Source organism: Triturus cristatus, chromosome 2_2 (genome assembly GCF_964204655.1).
Source record: "Triturus cristatus chromosome 2_2, aTriCri1.1, whole genome shotgun sequence".
NCBI classification, from domain to species: Eukaryota; Metazoa; Chordata; class Amphibia; order Caudata; family Salamandridae; genus Triturus; species Triturus cristatus.
This window is the reverse complement of record NC_140582.1, coordinates 811202657-811216754: the sequence shown is the minus strand read 5'-3', so window position 1 is coordinate 811216754 and position 14098 is coordinate 811202657. Positions and strand designations below refer to the sequence as shown.

Sequence of the window (14098 nt, the reverse complement as noted above, 5' to 3'; positions counted from 1 at the left end):
ATGGCATCCACTGCGGCGCCGGAGGCGGAGCCGGCAGCGTGGAACCTCGTGGCACCGTGGCCGGCGCCAGCGGCGCCGGCAGGATCCTGACACGGGACCGCGGGGGCCAAGGGCATGCCGGTGGGAGCCCGAGGCCTAAACAGGCGGTCCATGGTAGCAAGAAATTCTTGAACCTGTGCGGGAGTCGCCGATGGACCCGGATAAGGTGGGTAGGTCGTGGGACTCCCGGGCTCCGAAGGAGCCGCAGGGGCATCCGGGGACCGACAGGGGGACATCGGAGAGCGACAACACACCTTCTACTTCTTTTTGTGTTGTCTCTTACCCGAATCAGAGGGTGAAGATTTGGAGCCCAGGGAGCGATGATGGTGGTCCCGCGAGCATTCTCTGGAGCGGCCCATGGACCGTGAACGGCGCTGGGACGAGTGCCAGACCTCAAGCAGCTTCCGGCGCCGCTCCCTCAGTCCATACAGGGCCGGGAGTCGCGGTCGCTCTCCAGGCATTAGAGACAGACGTCGTGGGGGTCCGCCACCGACATATTGCGACGGCAGGCCCCACAAGACTTAAAACCAGGCATCCCTACGTGCACCAGAGCAGACTCAAACTTACAGGAGACAAAAAGTCTCAAAAACATAGTCAAAAGTGACTAAGGTACGTGCTCTAATCGGATCTGCGCTTACCGCGCGGAAAAAAGAAAGAACTGACGTCAGCGCGCATGGGTGGCGCCAAAGTAGTCTCCGTGACGTCATCTCGGAGCATATGATGCCAGCGACGGACGCAGAGCCGCACGACGCCACCTACTGACGTGCAGAGGTACTGGTAGCGAAAACATTCCGGATCCAGTCTGACGCCGGGGGATATCCTAAGGTAAGGAATCTAACACTAACGTGTTTCTTGCAGATGCTAAATTCAAAGTAAGTCATCATCAGGAGGGAGGAACTTAGGAGCTATTTGGCTACTGAACGCGACCCACCCCGATGGTATTTTATGGGCATAAAATGGCACCTATGGCACACAGAACTCAGATCTGGACGGACTGGGGAAGACAACTGAAGGAGGACTGCTCTGCTGCACCAAGGATTTGGTAAAGAGACTGTACTGATGTGGACAGTACTTGCTACACCTGGTGACTAGCAAAAGAGAAGGCACTGTGCCTGCTATGTCCTGCTTGCAGAGAAGTCAACTCCTGAGCTCAGCCAAAGAAGGACTCCAAGGGATAGTTGCTGACCTTCTGTTCAGCTGAAGGGGCCTGCTGGGGTGAGTTGGTAGCCCAGATCTTTGAACCGCAGCTGTGTAGCGCCAGGAACTAGGAACTGATGCTCAAAGTTGCCCTGGAGCCTGCTAAATTTGGGAGAGTCGCCAGAGTGCAGCTTCAATGCCCAGAAGACAAGTGATCACCCAAGGAAGGATTCCATTGTAACAGCGAGACTGGGCGACTAGCAGCCCAGTCACTTCTGAACTTATCGCAGGCTCAAGAAGACTTTGAGTGACGTTAACCTCCTTGGCCAGGACAGCCTCATCAGGTCCGTGGACCAAGCAGAAGCCGCAGAACACCCCCCGTTGACCGCATCAAATCCACAGCATCCTGTACCCCTTACAGGACCACTTCCAAAGGAGTCAGTGGGAAGGGGATACAATGCCTGGAACGGACTGAAGACTACTACTTTTCTGGACATAACTATTTCCAAGGGCCTTGATGGTCCCCCTGACTGGCTCCCTGGCAAAAGTTGGTCGCCTAAAGTAACTGCATTGATAGTTACCAAAGTTTTCCTCCAAAATAGTGTCAAAGTCATTGAATATGCCAATGGTTATTCGAGGTTAAATAAAGTGCATATCTAAAAATGTTAAAACCTGCTCTATGTTTATAAATTAGTGTCTGATTTCTTGATTGTCTTAAGTTATTTCTTCTGCAATTGCTTTGGTGCTGTTTGAATGCTTTACACTTGTTCCTTTGATTAACACTGGCTGCTCAGAGCCGTAGCTAACTAGGGTTCAGCTAAGGGGTTTCACAAGCAAAATCTACTGGTCCTAAAGGGGTTGGGAACTGTATTACATAGTGAGGGTGCACAACCATGCCATATAATACAACTCATTTCTAAACAGTAACTTTTAAGTTAATGCAACTTTGAGAAAGTTGCCACTCTGTTGCCCAAGATTTCCTGTGGCCACAAGACAGCTTCTGCCCTCCTGAGGAGAGGTGTGAATGACTCCCAGGAAGGAACAATAGAGGTGTAACCTCTCCCTGGCAGGAAGCAGCACTGGGTGTTAACCTAAAAGGAGAGCGTCAAAGGGGAAGCCACCTTTGAAGGTCAAATGGTGGACACACGAGAGGGGCTGCTCTTTTGTTCAGGTAAACGGGTTGGCGTAGGAGACAGAGAGGGTAAACCAGTTGCCAAAATAATTTCTGGGTGGGCATGTAGTCCCAAGGTAGCACACACCTCTAGGGTGGGAAGCTAGGCACCACCAACTAACAGCTATCTTGGAAGAGGGCAGAATAGTGCACTATGGGACAGCTAGATGCCACAACTTGCAGGAAGTCATAATTAGGTAGTAAGGGACGTGGAAGCACATTGGCTAGTAACCTCCACATCCCCTGAGTGCACTTTCTGGGCAAACATATGGCACCCAGACCTCAAATGGAGTGAGGACCGAAGGAGGACTGCCTGCTGACCTTGGAACCAGTAAACAGAGGCTGCACCGAAGATTGGACTGCACCTGCTGATCCTTAGGCTAGCGAAGAGAGGACAGTTATTGTGGTGTATGGCTTGCAGAAAAGTCATCCAAGACAGAAGTGGTGAATCCAAGAGTCAGTTAGCTGTATTCCTATAGCAGCACTAGGGCCACAAAAGTGGAAAAAGCCTGACTTGGTAGCAGAGATCACTGGATTGACACGCCTAACCAAAGGTCAGACTGGGAGACCGCGATCCGCTGCTTCGAAGTTACACCAAAGTCTGCAGGACCGAGGAGAGTCGGAGGAGGGCAGCTTGGTCACTCAAAGGACAAGCAACAGTCAAAAGAAGGGAACCAATGGTTTCGCCGTAGCTGGAGATCAGTAGGCCTGTGACGGCAGGTAGGCTGTGGCAGACAGGGCAGATCTCTGGCCTTTGGTCCTATGAGGCTTGTGGGAGTCGAGTCAGCAGCCACGAGAGCCATGGTGGCTGGGTCCGTGGATAAGGAACAGGCTCTTAACGCCTGCCGTAACCCGTAACCACGGAAGGAGCAAAAGAAAGAGTGTGACTGGCGTGGGCTCATGGAGACTCCTAGCACCCAGGCAGTGGTCCTACTCTCCTTATAGCGCTCAAGCGCCGAATTGCCTGGTCTCAGAACAGATGAGTGCTGTTAATGGGCGTGTCTCTAAGGGATGCCTGGACATCCTAGAGATGCCAGTCGATCTAGGTCAGGTGTGGCAACGAAGCGCCACAGATGAAGAGATGGCTCTGCCCAGTGAGTTTGTTGTGTCCCGTCTGCAGAGTATTGTGAACTTTGATACATCTCTGCAATCATAGGCAGCCCGTGTCAGGATGGCTCAGGCCTCCTTGAAGACCATGAACACCACTTGTGCAAACAGAGTCCCACACTGTGTGGCTATATCGGCCCAAGAGGCACACTATTCTCACAGACAGGCTGCTCGCTGGCGGAAGAAAAAATCTTCATCCCAAAGGTATCCAGCTTCTTAGATTCCCTATTCTGAGGAGTGGACATGAACGTGCCAGGATTCACCTTCGAGGTTAGGGCCTGCACCACCAGGCTAACAGAGGTGGGATGCTGGGTGAGGAAAGTTGGGTCCCCAAGAGGAGGGGTATCCAGACATGGGCAGTGGTGACATGCAGGACATCTGAGAGGGCTTCACCAAATGCCAAGAGGAGTTCTCTGGGCGAAACCCCCGGTTGAAGCACTTCTGTCAATACAATGGTCTTGACCTCTACTTAGGAAAGTTGAGAGGTCATGGACCTCAGCTGACCTCCGCACCACCATAGTAAAGGAGACCCCTTACTCCATAACCACAATAGGAGGAAACACCAACTCAGTGTTAGGGGAGGTGTCCAGGCCACTGGCATCAGTTAGGTCGTCCTACCAGTCATCTTTGGCCAACGGTTCCTGAAGGGGATCAGGGTAACCATAGGGATCCACAGATACACCTAAGTCATTTTCCCCACAGGGACTACCAAAGAAAGGAGGCACCATATCCGACCCAGAGGTCTGGTTCCGGTAGGCATCAGCGTCGACATCAAGCAACGCCAATCGGGATCATTATCAAAGTAAACAATGATGATAGGGTGGGGGCTGGCAAAACACATCAGAGGCATTGTGAGACACCACAGGACCAATTACCTCGCCGAGGGTAGTGGATTGGCAAATAGAGTTGGTCTGGATACAGGAACAGATCCAGAGCGCCCGACTAATGGAGGGCGGACCAATTGGCTTTAACCTAGTCAGGGCTAGTCTAGGACCCATGGGGCCTGAAAGTGCTCCAGAGGGGTCCGTTCACCCTAGAATTAGGTGCCTTGCCCCATTAAATTCTCTGAGTTGAGCGGGGGTCGCTCTGGCTCCAGGAAATTCAGGGAAGCATGGAGCAGACTCAGGCTCCAGGGGAGGAGTGTGGCTCAGTAGACGGGACTTACAAGACTATGACTTTGACCACAACAATGACAGATCGGAATGAATCGCAAAGCAGGCCTGAGACCTTCCATGCAACCAGGACCTGTAGGGGTTCAGAGTCGCCCAATGTGGAGCCGCAATGAGATTCATTGCCCACTCCCGAATCACTTTCGGATTCATGGAGTGGCAGTCGAGACAGGCACTGGAGCCATGGCCCAGTTCCAAGCACAACAAATAAAAAAAAGCTGGGGGTCGGTCACAGACATTTGTTTATGGCAGACACAACAGGGTTTAAACCCCACAGTTTTTTTTTGCGCACTAACACACACAGCAAAAAGGCTGAAAGCAACAAAACTGAAGTCTGCGTGCTGGGGTGGTGCCTCTGTAGCTATCGTATCGCTTGTTATTGCTTAAGTCACATCCATAGCGGATGATACTTACGACGCCAAGCCATTTGATGACATTTAACAGCGTGCAAGGGTACTGCTCAAGATTTTCCAGTTCCGGCCTGAGGAATATTTGAAGGTAAGGAATCTGTGGCTAGAAATCTATCGGATGCATAAAGTTTCAGCTAAAGTGACATGCATCCCCCAAAGCTTCCCACAGGGCATACTGGAGGGCACAGAACTGTAGATGATGGGTATAGTCTCCAGGAAAAGATATGCTGCACTACCTCCAGATGAAGAGGTTACTCCTCACTGACAAGATGATACTGATTGAAGCCATCAGCCCTGGTGGTTTAAGAGCCAGGTAGATGGTAACAAGCCACATCCCATGGCGATGCGACCAACTTCAGAACATCAGCACCTCTTGAAAGGGAAGGTGAGACACCATTCCTCACTGCTTGTTGATGTACCACATTGCTGTTGTATTGTCTGTCGAACTCTAGGCAGACAGACCACAGAGGGATTGGTGGAAAGTTTTGCGGACTAGCTGCATCGCCATTCGATCAGTGATTACAAACGCGAGTGGGTCTGTAGGTGGGTGAGAGTCTCTGAGTTAGTCTGTAAGGGGGTGCTTTAGTATCTAAGTGGGTCTGTGAGTGGATGCATGGGTGCCCAGGTTGTTGTGAGTGGGTGTAAGTCTCTAAGAAGGTTTGAAACTGAACGCATTAGTCTATGACTGAGTCTTTAAGTAGGTGCACGAGTCTCTGAGTGGGTCTGTAAGTGGGTGCATAAGTACATGAATGGGTATGTGAGTGCATAAGTATCTGAGTGGGTATTTGACTGGATGTATAAATGTATAAAGGTGTGAGAGGGTATGCGAATGGGTGTACAAGTGTTTGAAATAGTTTGTGAGTACGTACCGGAGTGCGTGACAGTGACCAGCGAGTATGTTTGTATATATATTTTTTTATGTTTCCACCAATATTTGCAATGTCGCTGGGATATTCGTGATGTCGCTATGAAGGTGTGGGAGGTTGCGCTGGCGATCCCGGCTTCATCGCGAATAATGCGTATGATGAAAAAAAAAATCTATTTTGGACACAACTTGTGCCACTAACACATCCATTTCTCAAACATGGGGTCAGAGTATCTCCACCCTGACCCCTTATGTGAGCTTTCACACAAATTTTCAACCCCAGGAACAGTTCCCCCAACTTTCTATTCAGGTTGTGTTCAGACAATCAGAGAATTCCTGTTGGCACGTTCATCGAAAACATCGCAAAATATAATCAACCAGACGTATATCTATAATTTTTGCCATAAATTTAAAAAAAAACTACTGAATGGATTTGCACCAAATATAAACCAAAATCTGAGTAACAACATCTACCTATCTGCCAAATTGGGTGTAATTCCATCCAGCAGTTCCGGCTGTAGGTTCGACAATGCATTTCTATGGGAATTAACATTACAAACTCACCCTTTTTTTTGATGCCCTGTTTCTCGGTCCCTGCTGCACGGCTCACACCCCAAACTTTCCATGACAATCACAACCTACTTTGATACTTTTTTTGGGAAAATTTCATGAAGATTGGTCAAACGACGCCAAAGTAATAGGCAAGTCAAAAAACAATTTCCAATGGAAACTAGGTCCGAACTATACCTACTGGCGACCACCAGTAAAGATCAAGTTACTTACCTTAGGTAACTAACTCTGTAAGAGACATTTTAGTTCTATATTCCTTACCTTAGAATTTCCCCCAGGCGTCTGACTGGATCCAGAGAATTTTTTCTCAGCAGTAACCCCTGCGCATTGGTAGGTGGCATCTGTCGACTCCGCGTTCGACGTCGCCGGGATGACGTTGCGATATCTACTTAGACGCCGCCCCTGCGTGCTGATGTCAGTTCTTTAACACGACATTCCACGCCAGAAGCGCAGACCCGTGCAAGACACTGACCACTGGTGCACAAAACTAGGGCCCTGAAAGGGAGTCCCTAACTCTAGAAGTCCGTTAGCAGAACGTGGAAGATGGGTGAGGCGGTAAGTAATCTATAACTAATATATGTCTCTTGAAGATATATTGTTACCGAAGGAATTTAACTTGTTCACCTAAAAGAGACTATTAGTTATAGATTCCATACCTTAGAATAGATACCCCAGCAATACCAACCGCGGAGGCGGGTCTGAGAACTAAGTTAACACCAGAAAGTCCTGGAGAACAGAACGGCCAAAGATGCCTTCCCTCCGGACTTGACTGTCAAGGCAGTAGTGTTTTGTAAATGTGTGCAACAAAGCCCACGTAGCTGACTGACAGATGTCATTTAGAGGAACTCCTCGTTCCAAAGCAGTAGTAGTTGCAGTCACCCTGGTGGAATGGGCACACAGCTCCACTGGAGGCTCCTCCTTTGCTAGAGAATAGCAGGCTTTGATACACAAAACGACCCAATCGGAGATAGTTTGTTTGTGTACGGCCCGACCTTTCTTGGCGCCCACGTAGCCAACAAAGAGCTGGTCATCCACCCGAACTGTTTGGTGCGATCCAGATAAAAGGAAGGGTGCGGAGGAGAAAAGAAGGTGGGCAAAGTGATGGTCTGCCTGATGTGAAAGGCAGTGACAACCTTGGGAAGGAAGGATGGACAAGTCCTGAAAACCACCTTGTTCGGATGGACAGAAGGGAAGGGAGGCTGAAATGAAAGAGCCTCTACTAGCAGATGTGATGGCTACCAGGAATGCAGTTTTAAGCGTCAGAAGCCTCAAAGGACAGTTGTGAAGGTGAAGACTAGATGAACAAGTTACTTACCTTAGGTAACGATGTATCTGTAAGAAACATTAGTTAGTTAGATTCCTCACCTTAGAATATCCCCAGGCGTCAGGCTGGATCCGGAAAGATTTTGTGTCAGCAATACCCCTTGCGCGTTGCTAGGCGTCGTCTGCGGCTCCGCGTCCGTCGTCGTGCGTCGGAATGACATCTTTGTAATTAGACGCCGCCCTCGCGCGCTGACGTCAGTTCTTGTACATAGCTTTCCGCGCCAGGAACGCAGAGCCATGCAAGAGAACGACACTGGTGCCAAAAAAGTCTAGGGCCCTGAAAAGGATAACCTTAACCCTAGATGTCGGTTCGCAGAACGGGGAGGATTGGTGGGTCGGTGAGGAATCTAACTAACTAACGTTTCTTTCAGATACATCGTTACCGAAGGTACGTAACTTGTTCATCTGAAAGAAACACGTTAGTTAGATTCCTCACCTTAGAATAGATACCCCAGAAATACCAACCCCGTGGTGGGTCTGCGAACCAAGATCACACCAGAAAGTCCTGGAGAACAGAACGGCCAAAGAAGCCGTCTCTCCGAACTTGGCTGTCCAGGCAATAATGCTTGGCAAACGTGTGCAGCGAGGCCCACGTTGCTGCCTGACAGATGTCCTGCAAGGGGACTCCCCGACCCAGGGCAGTTATCGCAGCCGTAGCCCTACAGGAGGTTCCTTTTTAACCAAGGAATAACGAGCTTTGATACACAATACGACCCACCGAGAGATGGTTTGCTTGTGTACCGTCCTCCCCTTCTTAGCGCCCACGTAGCCCACAAAGAGCTGGTCATCCACCCGGAACTGCTTGGTGCAGTCCAAATAAAAGGACAGTGCCCGTTTTGGGTCCACACGGTGGAGCCTCTCTTCCTCTTTCGAAGGATGCGGAGGCGGAAAGAAGGTGGGCAACGTGACAGACTGCCCGATGTGGAAGGCAGTCACCACCTTAGGAAGAAAGGAAGGACGAGTCCAGAGAACAACTTGGTCCGGATGGACAGAAAGAAAAGGAGGCTTAGAAAATAGAGCCTGGAGCTCACTCACCCTTCTAGCAGAGGTGATGGCAACCAGGAAAGCAGTCTTAAGAGTGAGAAGATGAAGGGGACAATTATGAAGTGGCTCAAAGGGAGCGCACATCAGATATGTCAATACCAGGTTCAAATCCCAGTGAGGCATTACGAAAGGAACAGGAGGAAACATGTGAGTAATGCCCTTGAAGAAGCGAGAAACAACAGGGGATTTGAAAAGAGAAGGCTGATCAGGAAGCCGCAAGAAAGCAGAGATAGCTGAAAGATAACCTTTAAGAGTGCCCAGAGCAGAGCCCTTCTGGGCCATGGAGAGAAGAAAGAGGAGAACCTCAGAAAGAGGGGCGGAAAGGGGATCCACAGCCATTGCTGTGCACCATGCCACAAATTTGTTCCACCTGCAGGCGTGTACCGATTTTGTGGAGGGACGCCTGGCTGCCAGAATCACATCGCAGACTTCAGGAGGCAAGTCAAATGGCATCAACTGTCGCCGCTCAATCTCCACGCATGGAGGTGGAAACTGGACAGTTTCGGGTGGAGGACCGTCCCCTGCTGCTGCGACAGAAGGTCCTCCCGAAGAGGCAGTCATATCGGGGGATCGATCAACAGACTGAGCAGCTCGGGATACCAGTACCTTCGTGCCCAATCCGGAGCCACCAAGATGACTTGGGCCCGGTCGCGTCTGATCTGCTTCAGCACTCTGGGCAGAAGTGGAATAGGCGGAAAGGCGTACAACAGACCGCAACTCAACTCGCGATGAAAGGCGTCCCCGAGAGAGTGCCGCCTTGGAAACTCCAACGCGCAGAACTGCTGACATTGCGCGTTCTATTCGGTGGCGAATTGATTTAACCAAGGCTCTCCTCACTGCCGAAAGAGGCCTTGCGCCACGTCCGAATTGAGACGCCATTCGTGATCCATCATGCACCGGCGGCTGAGTTGGTCTGCTCTGGCATTCAGAGAGCCCGCCAGATGTTGAACCACCAGGGTGATGCCCTTAGGTTCCAGCCATGTCCAGAGGCGCAGAGCCTCCTGACAAAGGGTCCATGACCCCACCCGCCCTGTTTGTTCCAATACCACATGGCAGTGGTGTTGTCCGTGAAAACCTGCACCACACTTCCCCGGACAACGGGAAGGAATGCCTTCAATGCAAGTCGGATCGCTCTCAGCTCCAAAAGGTTGATATGGAGCCGACACTCCGCCGGAGACCAGAGTCCTCTGATCTCCGCCTCCCCCATGTCGCCCCCCCATCCCAGGAGGGACGCATCCGTCACTACTACGTGCTCCGGGAGGGGTCGGGAGAGGGACCTGCCGCTGATCCAATCGCGGTCCGTGAGCCACCAGTGCAACTGTTTTGCAGTGCCCTCCAAGATCAGGACATGGTCAGACAGGTTGCCCCGATGCTGGGCCCACTGAAACGTCAAGTCCCACTGCAGAGCCCGCATTCGCCACCTGGCGTGATGCACTGGCAGGATGCAGGAGGCCATCAGACCCAGAAGCCACAGCACCAACCTGACCGAAACCCGGGATAGAGGGTGAAAGATGGGAATCAGAGCCTGAATATCCCGGACCCGCTGTTCCGGAGGATAAACCCGGAACTGCGCCAAGTCCAGAACCTCTCCGATGAAGAGGAGCTTCTGTGAGGGACTCAGATGCGACTTCGGCACATTGATGGAGAACCCCAGCAAATGCCGCAGTCTGGAGGTGGGAGACGACTTGCTGGAGCGAGCCCGCCTTCAACAGCCAGCCGTCGAGATAGGGGAAAACTGGAAGCCCTGATCTGCGCAGATGAGCTGCGACCACCGCCATCACTTTCGTGAACACCCGAGGGGCACTGGTGAGGCCGAAGGAGAGCACCTTGAACTGAAAATGCTCCTGATCCACCGTGAACCGCAGGTAACGCCGGTGGGCCGGCAGGACGGGAATGTGAAAATAAGCGTCCTGCAAGTCCAATGCTACCATCCAGTCTCCTGGATCCAGGGCAGCCAGAACCTGAGCTAGGGTAAGCATCTTGAACCTCTCCTTCCGGAGGAAGGCGTTGACGCTCCTGGGGTCCAAGATAGGGTGTAGGCCCCCTTTGCCCTTCTTGGGAACCAGAAAGTAGTGGGAATAGCAACCACTACCTACTTATGGACCAGGAACGCGCTCGACGGCCCCCTTGGCCAAGAGGGCTGCAACTTCCTCCCGTTGAAGATTCAAGTGATCCCCCGACATGCGGTGGCATGGCTGGAGGGGCCTCTACTTCCCAATCCTCCTTCCTGTCCGCTCCCCCGGATCGGGAATCCAAGAGGCTGGAACAGTTCGGTAAGAAGCTGTTCTCTTCCCTTAGTTTGGGACTGCGGTCCTTGAACACCGCTTGCCTCTTGGACCGTTATTCTCACTCTCTGTGGGATACGGTGGAGGACGTGCTGCCCCAGTGTCCGGAGGAGGCCCGGACACGGCTCGCCCAGGCTCTTGCCGACGGACGGGGCTCAGCGCGACATGCTATTCGATGTGGACTAGACACTACGGACTTGCTGGGTAGGGCGAAGTCAACCAGGGTGGCGCTCCGCCGCCCCGCCTGGCTGCGGTCCACGTCTTTCTCAGGGGATGTTCAGAGCACCCTCATGGATATGCCCTTTGATGGCACTCGCCTTTTTGGCGAAAAGGCGGTTAGTGCGCTGGTGCGCTTCAAGGACTCCCTGGCTACGGCCAAGTCCTTGGGCCACTCGGGGCTGCGACTGCAAACTTCCGCTTTTCGTCCCTTTCGTGGGCAAGGAAGGGGCGCCCCCTCACGTCCGCAGAACCAACCTGCACGCGGACGTGGATTTCTCTGAGGCGGTACCGGGGGTCAACGTGCCGGTCAGTCCACATCAACCCCGGCAGCATCCGCCTCAAAGCCCTCCTAGTCCGTGCTTTCAGGCTCATTCCACGCCAGTGGGAGGCAGAGTTCGCCAGCACCTGCTCCACTGGCGTTACATCACGTCGGACAGGTGGGTGCTGCAAATCGTCCGAAGGGGCTACTCCCTCCCCTTCGAGACGACCCCTCCAGTCATGCCACCGCTGAACCACCGTATGTCAGGGAATCATTTGCATCTTCTACGTGAGGAAGTTTCGGCCCTCTTGGCCAAAGAGGCCGTCGAACGCGTTCCTGGGCCGGAAGTAGGTCGTGGTTGCTATTCCCACTACTTTCTGGTTCCCAAGAAGGGCAAAGGGGGCCTATGCCCGATCTTGGATCTCAGGAGTGTCAACGTCTTCCTCCGGAAGGACCGTTTCAAGATGCTCACCTTAGCTCAGGTTCTGGCTGACCTAGACCCTGGAGACTGGATGGTAGCGTTGGACTTGCAGGACGCTTATTTCCACATCCCCGTCCTGCCGGCCCACCGGCGTTACCTGCGGTTCACGGTGGGTCGGACGAACTCAGCCGCCGGTGCATGATGGATCACGAATGGCGTCTAAACTCTGACGTGGCGCAAGGCCTCTTTCGGCAGTGGGGAGAGCCTTGGTTAGATCTATTCGCCACCGAAGAGAATGCGCAATGTCAGCAGTTTTGCGCGTTGGAGTTTCTAAGGCGGCACTCGCTCGGGGACACCTTTCGTCACGAGTGGAGTTGCGGTCTGGTGTATGCCTTTCCGCCTATACCACTTCTGCCTAGAGTGCTGAAGAAGATCAGGCGCGACCGGGCCCAAGTCATCCTTGTGGCTCCGGATTGGGCAAGAAGGTACTGGTTTCCCAAGCTACTCAGTCTGTTAATCGATCCCCCGATCCGGCTTCCTCTTCAGGAGGATCTTCTGTCGCAGCAGCAGGGGACGGTCTTCCACCCGAAACTGTCCAGTCTCCACCTCCATGCGTGGAGATTGAGCGGCGGCAGTTGATGCCATTTGACTTGCCTCCTGAAGTCTGTAATGTTATTCTGGCAGCCAGGCGTCCCTCCACAAAATCGGTATACGCCTGCAGGTGGAACAAATTTGTGGCATGGTGCACAGCAAAGGCTGTGGATTCCCTTTCCGCCCCTCTTTCTGAGGTTCTCCTCTTTTTTCTTTCCATGGCCCAGCAGGGCTCTGCTCTGGGCACCCTAAAAGGTTATCTTTCTGCTATCTCTGCTTTCTTACGGCTTCCTGATCAGCCTTCTCTTTTCAAATCCCCTATGGTTTCTCGTTTCTTCAAAGGCATTACTCATATGTTTCCTCCTGTCCCCTCCGTAATGCCTCAGTGGGATTTGAACCTAGTCTTGACATTTCTGATGTGCGCTCCCTTTGAGCCTCTTCATAATTGTCCCCTTCGTCTTCTGACTCTTAGACTGCTTTCCTGGTAACCATCACCGCGGCTAGACGGGTGAGTGAGCTCCAGGCTCCATCTTCTAAGCCTCCTTTTCTTTCTGTTCATCCGGTCTCGGTTGTCCCTCGGACTCGTCCTTCCTTTCTTCCGAAAGTGGTGACCCCCTTTCACATCGGGCAATCGGTCACTTTGCCCACCTTCTTTCCGCCTCCGCATCCTTCTAAAGAGGAAGAGAGGCTCCACCGCCTGGACCCAAAACGGGCGCTGTCCTTTTATTTGGACTGCACCAAGCAGTTCCGGGTGGACGACCAACTCTTTGTTGGATACATGGTTGCTAAGAAGTGGCGGGCAGTACACAAGCGAACCATCTCGCAGTGGGTCGTCTTGTGTGTAAAAGCTTGTTACTCCTTGGCTAAAAAGCACCCTCCTGTAAGGCTGAGAGCCCATTCCACCCGGGCCACAGCAGCGACTACTGCCCTGGGCCGAGGAGTCCCCTTGCAGGACATCTGTCAGGCAGCAACGTGGGCCTCGCTGCATACGTTCACCAAGCATTATTGCCTGGACAGCCAAGTCCGGAGAGACCGCTTCTTTGGCCGTTCTGTTCTCCAGGACTTTCTGGTGTGATCTTGGTTTGCAGACCCACCACCGGGGTTGGTATTGCTGGGGTATCTATTCTAAGGTGAGGAATCTAACCAACGTGTTTCTTTCAGATGAACAAGTTACTTACCTTCGGTAACGATATATCTGTAAGAAACATTAGTTAGTTAGATTCCTCACCGACCCACCCATCCTCCCCGTTCTGCGAACTGACATCTAGGGTTAAGGCTATCCCTTTCAGGGCCCAAGATTTTTTGGCACCAGTGTCGGTCTCTTGAATGGCTCTGCGTTCCTGACGCGGAAAGCTATGTACAAGAACTGACGTCAGCGCGCGAAGGCGGCGTCTAAGTACTCCGACGACGTCATTCCGGCGCACGACGCAGACGACGGACGCGGAGCCGCAGACGACGCGCAAGGGGTATTGCTGACGAAAAATCTTT

General features: G+C 52.4%; 1 protein-coding gene across 19 annotated transcripts in view; it reads right to left on the bottom strand.

The window, feature by feature from the left end:
• Nucleotides 1–14098, bottom strand: part of FRYL (FRY like transcription coactivator) — a 2516714-nt gene that overhangs the window by 637354 nt on the left and 1865262 nt on the right. The window lies entirely within an intron of this gene.